We start from the raw sequence: 13899 nt of genomic DNA, 5'->3' as shown, positions 1-13899 counted from the left end.
AGAGCAATCAGGCAAGAGAAAAAATGAAGGGCATCCAAACTGGGAAAAAAGGAATAAAATTCTCACTGTTTGCAGATGAGCTGATGTTACATTTAGAAAACTCCAAGGACTTCACCCAAAACTAGTAGTGGTAATAGATGAATTTAGCAAAATTGCAAGATACAAAAAAAATAAAATTATTAGAGTTGTTATATACAAATAGCAAATCATCTGAAATAGAAATCAAGCAAACAATACTACTTACAATAACTGCAAAAAATGTAAAAGCTTGGAACAAATTAAAATAAAGAGGTAAAAGATCTCTAAAATGAAAACTATAAAGTAATGAGGAAAGAAATTGAAAATAACACACACACACACACACAAATAAAAAGATAACCAATATTGTTCAGATGTCTATTCTACCCAACAAGATTGGCAGATTCAATGTAATCCCTACCAAAACACCAAGAGCATTCTTCACAGAACAAGAAAAGACAATCCTAAAATTTCTATGGAACCACAAAGCTCTTGAAGAGTCACAGTTATCCTGCATGAAAAGAACCAAGCAAGAGGAGTTCCATAACTTGACTTCAAAATACAGGACAAAGCTGGAGTAATCAGAACAGCATGGTGCTGACTTACAAACAGAAGCATGGACCCATGGAACAGAACAGAGGGCATAGAATTCGACCCACACACCTACAGCAGTCCATTTTTGAAAAAGGTGTAAGAATGTACAGCAGAAAAAGGACAGTTTGGGGGCTGAGATTGTGGCTCAGCAGTAAAGCGCTCGCCTAGCATGGGAGGGACCCAGGTTTGATTCTCAACACCACATAAAAAAAATAAAGGCATTGTGTTGTGTCCATCTTAGAAAAAATTCTCTCTCTCTCTCTCTTAAAAAAAAGACATTTTTTTCTATACATGGTGTTGGGAAAACAGGGTAGGGAATCCACAGGAAAAAGAATGAAACTAGACCCCTGTGGCTCTTTACTCAGAAACAATCAACTCAAAGTGGATTAAATGGGCTGGGGTGTAGCGCAGTGGTAAAATGCTTGCTTACCATTCAGGAGAACCAGGGATTAATTGAAAAAAATAAAATTTTATTTTTAAACATTTTAAGGCTATTGTAATGGGAAAATATTTTTAGACAAGACCCTAAAAGTAGAGAAAACAAAAGCAAAAACAGATAAACAAGATGAATCAAACTAAAAAATCCTCTGCACATCAAAGGTAACAATTTTGGGAGTGGAGAGACAACCTACAGAATGTCAGAAAATATTTGCATGTTGTATATCAGGTAAGAGGTTATATATGGAACTCAAAGAACTTAATAATTAGAAAACAAATAGCCTGATTGCAAAATGGAGAAAAAAATCTGAAGACATTTCTCAAAAGTGATAAGTAAATGGCCCATAGGCACACAAAACTGTGCTCAGTATCACCAGTCATCTTTGAATTGCACATCACAACCACAAGGTGACATCATCTCACTCCAGTAAGAATGACTGTTAACAATAAAACAAACAAACAAACAAAAAGTGCCTGCAAGAGAATCCTGTATATTGCTAGCAGGATGTAAATTCATAGTGGGGGAGAGGTAGGGGGTCTTAGGCAATCAGGGCAAGATGGCAAGTGAGGAGGTTGGGCAGGGCCCAAACAAAGGAGCATGGGGAGGGTCTTCTGATGAGGTCAACTTCCTGCTTGACCTAAGTGCTGGTGGACACAAGTGGGGGACCCAATCAGACAGACACTTCCATATTAGCACTCCCAAGCAAGAGATCCAAAAGGGAAACTAAAACAGATGCATGGACAGAGGGGGCACCAATAAATAATATTTAGGAGTGTGTAGACAGGGGAGGAGATAAGAAAAGGAGGAATTCCAGAGACCATCAAAAGAACAGGCCAAAACTCCCACTGGATTCCCAGCTCTGAGACCCCCTTTTCTCAGAGAAGTCTTCTCTATATCTCTCTCACTTTTGCAATAAACCCACTTCTATCTCAGTTTCCTGTTCTTAGATTCTTCGATGAATGAACACAATGATAGGTGTTTTCTAATTATTAATTATAGGTGGCAATAATAGGGCCACTAGGAAAAACAGTAGGAGGTCCTTAAAAATTTAAAAATTGAACTAGCATACGATCCAGGAATTCCTCTACTGAGTAATAGCCAAAGTAAATAAATACAGTCTGTCAAAGACATCTGCACTCCCATGTTCAATGTAACACTATTCAAAAAGGCCAAGAAACATAAACAACCTAGGTGTCAATCAAGTGATTAACAGATTTAAAGACAATATGATACATAACACAAACTGGAATACTATTCATCCATATAAAGGACAAAATCCTATCATCTGCAACACAATTGATGAAAATGGATATCATCATGTTAAGAGAAGTAAGCCAGAATGACAAGTATCATATGATCTCACTTTCATGTGGAATCCAAAAAAAGTTCATCTCAGTATTTGAAATCAGATGGTGTGTACAGAAAAAGGGATGGGAGATGTTGATAGATGGGAATTAATTTGCAATTAGATAACAGTGATAATTTCTGGTGTGCTCCAGCACAGTAGAGTGACTGTAGAAAACTGTATTTTGTTTAACTCAAGAATCTTGGGGCTGGGGATGTGGCTCAAGCGGTAGCGCGCTCACCTGGCATGTGTGCGGCCAGGGTTCGATCCTCAGCACCACATACCAACAAAGATGTTGTGTCCGCCAACTAAAAAAAAAAAAAAAAAAAAACATTAAAAAATTCTCTCTCTCTCTCTCTCTCTCTCTCTCTCTCTCTCTCTCTCTCTCTCTCTCTCTCTCCCCTCTCTCACTCTCTCTTTAAAAAAAAAGAGTCTAGAAAAGGGCTGGGGTTGTGGCTCAGTGGTAGAGCATTTGCCCGTCAAGTATGAGGCACTGAGTTCCATCCTTAGCACCACATAAAAATAAAATAAAGGTATTGTGTTCATCTACTATATTAAAACAAAAACCTTAAACTAACAACCAAGCCCTAAGGAGGGGCTCAGGTTCTACTCCTGGACATCTACTCCTATCAGAAAGAGAGAAAGATACCAACAAAGGGACACATGTGAAAAAAAGAGGAAAGAAAATCCATCTCATTTGAAGTGAAAGTCCGTGATCTCAGAAAACATGAGGAAACAGGCACGCCCCCCCCCCCCCCTTCACAATGCTCCAACAAAGGATCCCACAGTTATGGAAGTAGATAAAATCACAGATAAAGATAATGAAAAACTAATTATTAAAATGTCCCATGATCTAAAAGAAGATCTAACAACTGAATAAGAGAATAAATGCTGACGAAAGACCATGTCGATAAAGAAACGGCGATATTGAAAAGAAACCAATGAGAATAGCTGTACATGAATGAGACAAGGAATCGAATTAAAAGTTCCCTGGGGACAGCGCCAACACGTTAGACTGCCTAGAAAGCAGCGCTTCCAGCTTTGAGGATTGGACATCAGGCCGTGAAGACAGAGTGAATCAGCTGACTACCCGGTGCGCAAAGAAGAATCCAAACGAGGGTCCGCGGCAAGGTCCCGGGCGCTGGGCTGTGCGGCTCTTCCCGCCGCTTTCCTTTCCCTCACGTGTCTCCCTGCCCAGGCCGCCCTCCTTAGGCCGGGCGCCGGCAGAAAGCTCCCAGCTCCCGGACAGTGACGGACTTTTCCCTGCTGGGTTAGGTCCTCTGCCACTCGCCCCCATCCCAGCAGTAATTGTCTCGGGCATCAGCAAGGAAGCCACCGGTCCGCGGCCCCCGCCCTTCACCCCCCAGCAGCCAGCTCTCCTGCTCTCCGACCCCTTCCCTGCACCCTCTCCCCCACCGTCTGGCTCTCCCCCACCTCTCGCCAACTCCCTCCGCTCTCGCCCGCTCTCCCCGCAGCCAGCTCCACTGCCCCCCGCCGGCTCTCCCCACTAGGCCTCTCCCTCACTGCCCCCCAACTCTCCCACGCGTTTCGACGGCTGTAGCTCCCAGGCCCGCTCCCTCCGCTCTCGCCCGCTCTCCCTGCGGGTCCTGCTTCTCTCCGGGTGGGCCAGGGAGGGAGACCAGCGCGGCCAGGGTCCCCCTGCCTCTCTCCATCTTCCCCGCCCTCCAGCCTTGCTTCTTGCCTGGGACTCGCTCGCGGGGCTCTGGGTCCGAGGGTTCCGGGCACCCCGCCTCTGCGTCCTCCCCAGGTCGGCGGGACGTCTGGACTCCGTCGTGCTCCGGCCACCACTTGGAAGCACTTGCCGCCTCCCGCCTGGTCCCTTTCGAGGACTCCGAGCCTGCTCCCCGTCCGGCCTGGTATGGGGCTCCTCCTCGTGGCCGGAGGAGAAGATGGACCGGATCTCCGGGCCGCGGCGCCTCACCTCGAACTCCTACCAGCTGGGTGTTCTGGGGGCCGGCCGCTGGGCGGCTCCTGTCCTGAGGCTGGGGATAGGCAAAGCGCGGCTCTGGCTAAACTTTGATAGGTGGCACAATACCTTTATTTTATTTGTTCATTTTTATGTGGTGCTGGGGATCAAACCCAGTGTCTCACGACTGGTAGGCAAAAGCTCTACCACTAAGTCCCACTTGCAGGTTTTTTTCCCCCCTGGGTATGGGATAGTTTTCAAACTTTTTTTTCCCTTAATGTGTAAAGCTGTGACTGTAACAGTTACAGTTCATCTTCCAAAAGTAGCCCTCATTGCTCTAAGGCTTATTTTTTTTTTTAATTCCCCCCTTCTCTCCTCTCCCCCTCCCTAACAAGTGTAGGGAGATGATGTAATCTTTTCTTCCCCTAGTTGATTGTCCTGGAACTCACCCACTACTGGGAGGAGATGACTGCTGAAGATCTGGAAAGTGAATAGCTACCAAATTTACAAGTGAATACTAAAGCTCTCACGGTGCACTGCGCCCCCTAGTGGAGACACCTAGAATGTAACCCTTGAAGTTCCTTTAAAAGAGTCACACCCTTTGGGATAGGAGTCCCCTGTGTTTCTCCTTTGCTAGCAAAGCAATAAAACTTCTTATTAATTTTTTAAAACCATGTCCCATTATTAAATTGGCATTGATTGGCTTTGGGGACAGGGACCGAGCTTTCGATTACATAACCACAAATTGTAGCAGCCATCCTGGGGGTGGGGAGAGGCAGGGAGGAGTGAAGGGAAGGCTTCTGGGGCCCCTTTCCCACAACACTGAGGGTGAGGTGAGGCTAGGCTGCAGCATTACCACTCTGGGCCTCCTGAGGGAGGACATCATCAAGGGAGGAGTTGGCCTCCATCTGTGCTTCACCCTCAGCTTCTGCCTGAGGATGTCTGCTCCCTGCCTCCTGCCCTGTTTGGGTTCCCTGTGCCTACTCTACCTATGCCTTCTCATCTCTAACCTTTTCTTTCTCTTCCCCTTGAGGAATGCAGTGACATATTCTCCCAAATGCCAGCAGACTAGCCTCAAAGCAAGTAATGGTGTTTTTCCTGCTGCCCTTTCTCTGGGCTCACCATCCCCCCTTGCCTATTGTCCTGTTGGTTGTCCCATTTCCCAAAGCTAGAGCTCAGTGAGGCACCAGAGACTGAAACAGTGACCAGGAAAAGTGCACACAGGTGGAATTTAGAATTTGAGATTCATTTGTTTCCATGCCAGAGGCTAGACAATAACTCAGCAAGAATGAAAGGATTCAAGGCCTCTGGCCGAGCTAGCATCCCAATTGTAAACACTTCCCACCTGAACCATTTAGCACCTTCCTTTCTTTGTGATTTTGGGTTGTTTGTTTTTCCAGTGGTGAGGTAGGGGTGGTTTGCCTGTGGAGCACTCTACCTCCTTCCTCCCCTCCAGTATAGGTTAGCACATTGGGTTGGAGAACAAGGGGACCCATAAAGCTAGAACCTCCTAAGAAGGTCTCCCTTCCTCCCCCTTCCTCCCTCTCCAAAGGACTGCCAGGGGGAGTGAACTTGTACAGACAAAACACCTGTTATCTGGGGCTTGAAGACAGCCCCACTTTGTTATTATTCTTGGATGACAAGGCTTGGGTGTCCTAGAAACAGCATATTGAAACCAGAATTAGACAGGCAGTCAACATAGATAGGTAAATTGTGTCAGGAGGCCAATTTTGAGTGAGTCTGGCAAGTTGGAGACTGTTCCCTGAAGGACCGAAATGTTAATTCCTTCAGAGCCCTTCCTCCACCCTTATCAAGAACCTTCCAACCTGTTGCTAAGGTAACGTCCCAGGAATTGCCCCTTACTATAAGGAGCCATAAAGTTGTTAATTACTGTGTCCTGGGCTGCATGGTCCTGCCCTTCAACCCACCTGTTTTCCACCTTTGGTCTGCCCTGGGCTTAGTCACTAGGAGAAAGATAAGGAGAAGAGAGCAGGAGAGCAAAGGAAGCCTAGGACATATAAAATGGGCAGAATACCTCACCTCTGGGGATACCAGGATACCAGCTGTGGCCCCCTTCTCCCTTCTGGGAGACATCTATGGTACCCCTTTTTAAATAAACCCTGCTTTCTATGCTTGCCTCAGCGTGCTTCTCTGTGAGGATGGCCTTCCTTAGGCCTGAGCCTAAGCAACTCCATTTTAAAAAACTCCAGTTTGAAACCTGCAGTCTCACCAGGCACATCTAACAGAGCCCTCCAGTGTGGCCCTCAGACAAGTTACTTCCCCTCACCCTGATAAACAGCATGAAGTCTCTGGCAGACTTTCCTCTCTGATTAATGGGAAAGGTGAGAAGATCAGGGTGGAGACCACCAGAGCAGATGTTTCTGACCCCAGGGTAAATGATGTCATGGAGAAATGGGTGGTAGCTGATAAGGATTTAAAGGGGGGTCAAATGCCCCCAAATTTAGTATAAATAATAGAGCTAATGAACAGGGATTCAGACAGCCAAAACAAGAATGCATTTGAGCTAGAAAGCCTGATGAGGACCTGGACTGACATCCCATCACTTGTCATCATTTTCCTAATCCTCTGCATGATTATCACCATTCTCAAACTCTACCACCTCATCTGGACCCCGGTGAGAACTGCAACTTCTCCCTATGACCTACTCTCCTCAACCAGTCGTCCACTCCACACCTGGAGAAGGCTGCCTTGGTTCTGGACTCATCACTGCAGTCTGAGTGAGTGTGAATCTGCTGGACATAAAGCCTAAGGCTTAAGACTTTTGAACTTAGCATGCAGAGGGAAAACCTTTCATGATTAAGTGTTTGCAGTGCTTAGAATTAATCTAGAATTGTTTGCTGTGAATTGATTATGTCTATTGCAGTGCCTAGCATTAGGGATTGCCATTTTCTTGATTAGGAACCTATAGAGTGAAATTTTATTGAGTAATTTGAGTGTATAAAGCATTGAACAGGGGCAGAAGCATGTGGACATTCTTTATTTCTGCATACATCGTGATTTTGCCCCCTCACAATATTCTCTAACGTTCAAACTACAACATTTGAGGGAGCAGAGTTTATAATCAGTAACTGGAGGTATCAATATCACCAATTATATCATTTGGTAATAAAAATAAAATAAAAATGGAAGATCATGATCAGAATGTATAAGAACTCTGAGATAGCATCAAGAGAGTAAGCCTGAGAATAATTGATATAGGAAACAACATGGAGATACACAGTATCTTATTTTCAATGAGATAGTAACAAAAAATTTTTCCCCATATCAGAAATTAGATAGACAACTACATACAGAAGGCCTATAGTACCCCATTTGGTCAAGATCAGCACAGAACTTCTCAAATACCATCATAGTCAAACTACCTAATATAGACAATAAGGAAAGAATATTAAAAGCTGAAAGAAAAAAATATTATAAGTAAACCAATAATTTTCACTTCAAATCAGACTGTAAAATCAAGATATTTCAAGTTCTAAAAGAAAACAATGGCCAGACAAGATTTTTATATACAGCAAAGCTTTCTTTCAAAATCAATGGGGGAATAAAATCTTAAAGTTAAAAAATTCATGACCACCATGCCAGCACTAAAAAAAATACTCCCAAGTTAAACTGCACACAGAGGAACCACCACTCCCCCGCTACCAAAAAACAAAACAAAAACAAAACAAAACAAAAAACTCCCCAATAGATGAAGATCACTAGAAGAAAAACAATCAAATGAGGATCAAGACAAAATTAAATATAGCAAATAAAGCAAAAGGCAGGAAACTACAAACATGTCCATAATAACACTGAATGCAAATGGTCTCAATTCCCTAATTCAAAGACATAGATTGGTTGAATGGATCTAAAAATAAGATCTAATTATTTTCTATTTGCACTAGACTCACAGGAAAAGACATCTGCAAGCTGAGGGTAAAAGGATGAAAAAATTGTTTCATGCAAATGGAGTTCAAAAACAAGCAGGAGCAGCTATTTTCATCTGGCAAAGCAGATTTCAAACACAATTAATTAGAAGGGACAAAGAATGCCACCACATAGATAAATGGAGCAATTAAATAAGAAGATATAACAATAGCAATGTATAAATCCCAAATGCCAATATAGTTAATTACATAAAAAGAATAACTTATTGACATTCAATTTCCTATAGACCCCAATACAATAATACTGAGTGATTTTAACATGCTCTTACCATCAATAGAGATATCATACAAATGTGAAATCAATAAAGATATCTTCAACCTAAATAATGGTATAAATCAAATGGATCTAAAAGACATCTACATAATATATCACCCCCCAAGCAGCTGAATTTACCTTCTTCTCAGAAGCTCATGGAACCTTATCCAAAATAGACCATAATCTAAGTCACAATGTACATCTTAAAATACCAAAAATTGTCATAATGGCATGAATCCTTTAGGATTATAATGGAATAAAACTAGAATTCAACAGTAAGAAAAAAGAATAGATACCACATAAATACATGGAGATTGAATACTCTGAAATGAATAATGGGTCATAGAAGAAATTAGAGAAAAAATCCTGAAGTTCTTAGAGACAAGTGTGAAGTGAGAAACAATATATCAAAACCTCTCAGATAGTATGAAAGCACTTCTAAGGGAAAAATTCATAGTGCAAAATGACAATCTTTAAAAAATGGAGAGATCCTAAATAAATAATCCTATGCTCCATTTCTAAGCCTTAGAAAAGGAAGAGCAAACTAATTCCCAAAATAATGAAATTGAGAATTAAAAAAATATACAGGGTCAATACAGGAAATGGTTGGTTCTTTGAAAAGGTACATAAGATTGATAAACCCTTAGCCAAACTCACCAAAAGAAAAGGAGAGAGAAGCCTTTAACAAAAAGGATGAAAAAAGAGATGTTATCACAGACATTTCTGAAATTCAGAGAATCATCAGAAACTATTTTGAAAATGTATACTCCAATAAATTGGAAAACCTAGAACACATTGAATAAGTTCTAGACATATACAACCACCCAAAGTGAACCAGGAAGACATTTAAAACCTATATAAAGTAATAAAATTGAGATGACAATTGAAAGTCTTCCAACAAAGAAAAGCCCAGGACAAGATGAATTCTCAGCTGAGTTCTAACATACCTTTAAAGAAGAAATGACACCAGACTTTCTCAAATTATTCCACAAAATTGAAAGGGATAAAGATAAATCAAGGAAAGAAAATTACAGAGCAATCTCCCTGAAGAACATAGATATAAAAATCCTTAATAAAATGTTAGCAAACCACATAAGAAAACATTTTAAGAGGACAATACACCATGATCAAGTGGAATTCATCCCAGGAAGGTAAGGTCTGTTCAACATGTGCAAATCAATAAATGCAATTCTTAGCCAGGTGTGGTGATGCATGCTTGTAATCTCAGTGACACGGGAGGTGAGACATGAGGATCCCAAGTTCAATGCCAACCTCAGCCTTGGGGAGGCACTAAGCAACTTAGTGAGAAACTGTCTCTAAATATAATACAAAATAAGGGCTGGGGATGTGTATCAGTGGTTGAGTGCTCCTATGTTCAATCCCTGGAAATCCCAAAATAAAATAAAATAAATGTAATACTCCACACAGATAGAATTAAGGACAAGAATCATGTGATCATCTCAATAGATGCAAAAAAGGCCTTTGATAAGAAACAGAACCCATTCGTGTTAATCCGGAGAAACTAGGTATAGAAGGAACATACTTCAATATTATAAAGACTTGATAACAAACCCAAAGCCAATATCACACTGAATGGAGAAAAACTGAAAGCTTTTTCTCTAAAATTAGGAATATTACAAGGATGTCCACTTTCACCATTTCTATTCAATTTAGGTTTTGAAACTCTACCCAGAGCAAGTAGTCAAGGGGCAGCTGTTTCCCTGCCCTTTCAGACCACAGAGCTGCTCATTGGGGCACTTTTATGGCTCCACCCACGCGACCCTGCCAATCGGCCTCAAGAGCAGGAGGATTGTGGGAGGTGGTGAGGCTTGTGGTTGAGAGAGAGGCTTGTGGGAAGCCGGTGGTGGCAGTTGGGCTCTAAGGGTTTTTCCTGAGGAGCTGTTTTGTTTTGCCTGTGTGGTTCTAAAAATAAAGTTCATTTCTTTTGACAAGTGGCTCCTGAATTGTGCCCAGCCAGACTTCGGCACAACCCTCCCTGGACCACAGCCCACTGTCTGAAGGGCAGCTTCTGCAGAAATGAAGTTGGGCTGTGGAAGTTAGCCTCTGCCACAGGCCCCATCTCATGACAGACACCATCATTCATAAAAGACTTAAAGTTGGAAAAAATTTTCAAAATCCATGGAAGAAATTTGTCACAGAAAATTACAGAATGGGGGGTATTCTTGGAAGTGGTGCTTTCCCGAGCCTCTTATCCCTCCTGCAGTTTCTATTACCCCTTTATTGACATTCACCCCACGCTGTGCTGAATACTACGTACATACTTTCATGTTTCATACATACATTTTTTTTCACAAGCTCATGAGATTTACTTTTGGACATCTGAACTAAGACCACTCCTGGGAAATCTGCCAAGCTGCCTTCCTCTTCTTTCCTTACGTGGTTCAAGATTTGGCTTATGTTCCCTAGGCAGCACAGTTCCATTCTCTTCTCTCTGTCCCACTGGGACCTGTGAGCTGGTGTCTGAGAACATCTCTGCCTGCCACCTACCTTCCTACAGCTAGTCCAGTTTATGTACGGAGAGATCTGAGGCAGCCCATGCTTATGGATCAGGGATTTTCAGAGAAAAAGAACCAATAGAATATTGAACCAATGTATTCTACTAGAATGTAGAACCATTCTATTGGTTCTTTATACACACATAAGCAAACACACACGTATATTTGTATATGTATACATGCATATATAAATCATAAGAGGAGATCTATTAGATTGGCCTACACAGTCAGGCTGATACTCCCACAATGGCTGCCTGCAGGTGGGAGAGTCAGGGAAACCAGTAGTCACTCAGTCCAAGAAGTTGGAAGCCTTTGAACAAAAGAGATCGAAGATGCAGCCCTGGTCCAAGGCTGAAGGCCTGTAAGCCTCCTGGACAGTTGCTGGTACAAGTCCACCGCCAACACTGAAGGATACAGAAGCTGAAGTCCACGCCAGGGTAGCAACAAGGTCTGCACCTGCTCAAGAAGAGCTTTGCAGCTGCTCACAGTGGCCACACCTGTATTTCCAGTGACTCTAGAGGCTGAGGCAGGAGGATCTCAAGTTCAATGCCAGCCTCAGCAATGGTAAGACACTAGGCAACTCAGTGAGACCATGTCTGTAAATAATATACAAACTAGGGCTGGAATGTGCCCCTGAGTTCAATCCCCCCCCCCAAAAGCTGCACATGTGCACAGCCGCAGGCTACCCCTATCCCTTCCTTCCATTTGTTTTGTTGTTGTTGTTCCAAATGGTCCCCCAGCCTACTGGGTGGTCCACTTCTGGGTGGTCTTACCCTCTCTCAGTATGCCACATGCCAATTGTCTCTGGAAACACACACCCAGAAATGTACTTTATCAGTTTTCTAGACATGTCTCAACCCAGGGGAGCTGGCCACTGAGATTAACTGGCACAGTATGTCTTCTGCATAGTCATAAACCCCCTGGAACCTAACCAAGCTACTTTCCTGTAGCTGATGCTTAATAACCATGTATTTGAATAATGAATGCATTCCAATCTTCTAAGTCTTATTTATTAACTATTCCTTTAGTTCTTAATTCTAATAATGTCAGAATCAAGCAGGAAAAAATGATACCATATCAAACTTTTTCTGGGGATAGGCTTCAGAAATCTCTCTAACAAGCTCCTCAAGCAATTCTGAAGCAGCCACTTTGTTCCAAGCCTGAGGACTGGCATTTGAGAATCAAAGGGCCACTCTGTCTTTCTTGACCCCAGAATCCTATAACATCTCCCTTTCTCCACTATCCATGTAGCCCTAACCATTTTCTCTTAGCAACCAAAAATCAATAACCAAGCTCACCCATCCTGAGAGTCTCACCATGAGACAAAGACATGCTTGCAAAGCACTCAGCAAATATTAAGCTCTGCTGCATATTAAAACTTTCCCTAGCCAAGCAGTCCCCATCTTCAAATAAGTGACCATGTCTACAACTCTAAGTCAATGGAGATGTACTTCCTGGACACTGTTTTGCTCAGTGTTGGACTCTCATCTTTCAGCTGTCTTTGTGTCTACTTGGTATTTTGGAATCTCGTGCTCTCAGATGGCCTGATTCTGCTGTTTCTCTCATGCTGACCCCACCTGCAGGGTCCCCTTCTGGGGAGTGTTTTGTAAAGAAGCTGTTAAAGTAGAACAAGCAGATTTGAGAAGACTGCCATCTGGTTTCTACGCTGCAGAGGCTCACATGAGCCTTGAAAATATCTGTCCATTGGGTGGGGTTGGGGGTAGAAGGTCCTGGGATTGGCTGACAGGGAAGGGCTGCCTAGCAGACTTTCCGCCCTGGGAGCTCCTGCAGTCAGACCCTGTCACCGTAAGCTGAGAGAAAGAGCATCCCCTTGTAGCAGAACAGTCTGCGACATCTGAAGTCTTAAGCAAACCACCTCATTTTTATATTCCATATCCCAGAGGTACGCACTGTACAGCCACCTTCGTGGCACCTCAGAACTGTGAGGGAACGAACTTCATACCCTGTCTGCTCCCTCTCAGGGATGAAAATATCAGAGGGAGAAGGAAGCAAGTCATGTAACTAAAAAGAGAACTGCATGTTTGAGGAACATAGACCACATTGTTGGCCTGTGGAAAAGACAGACCACTGCTGTCAACTGTGTGGCCACTGTGCAAATCCAGAGGCCCTGAGTCTCAGTGGGCAGTGATCAGATGGAAAAGAAGAAGAAAAATAAAAATTGAAGAAGGTGCTGTTTTCAAACAAAGTACATATTTGGGTTTTTTAAAAAAGGAGAAAAAAGCCTGAAATTTAATAATTATGTCAAAAGAGAAAAAGAACACAGATGGAGGAATTTCCCTGTGCCCTTGGACATGCCATCTGCCTTATAAACACTTATTTTAACACTTTTAGTTTCATTTTAAAACCATTATAATTATATTTTCAGTTGGTGAATTTATTTGTCAATATCATAGTTATTTTGACCAGATCCTATCCTCCAGGTTTCCAATGGTGAGTAGAATAAAGAAATATAATGGTCTTGGCAACTTCACTCAGTGAAGACACAGGGCATCTTCCCCTGCACAGTACTTTTGCTAAGGAGAGCTAATATTTATGGAGCATGAATTCTGTGCCCTGCACAGTTCTCAGTACCCCCTCAAGCCACCTCCCTTGCACGACACTCCTGTGAGCCATGTTACGCCTTGTTCTTAGAGCTGAAGTCTGTCTGGGAGGTGGCCAACCCCTGCCTCTGATACTGACTTGGCTGCATCTGGAATGTGACTGTAAATCTCAGGTCTGGACCGTGGGTTTCTAATCTGCAAGTGTGACACCCCACTGAATCATTTCAGAGGACTCCGCCCCCTCTAAAGTACCCGGATTTGGGGCTTCTATGTTTTGTTTCTAGAAAACTGGATTT

The sequence above is a fragment of the Urocitellus parryii genome, chromosome 7 (assembly GCF_045843805.1).
Source record: "Urocitellus parryii isolate mUroPar1 chromosome 7, mUroPar1.hap1, whole genome shotgun sequence".
In the NCBI taxonomy this organism is placed as follows: domain Eukaryota; kingdom Metazoa; phylum Chordata; class Mammalia; order Rodentia; family Sciuridae; genus Urocitellus; species Urocitellus parryii.
This window is presented reverse-complemented; position numbering follows the sequence as displayed.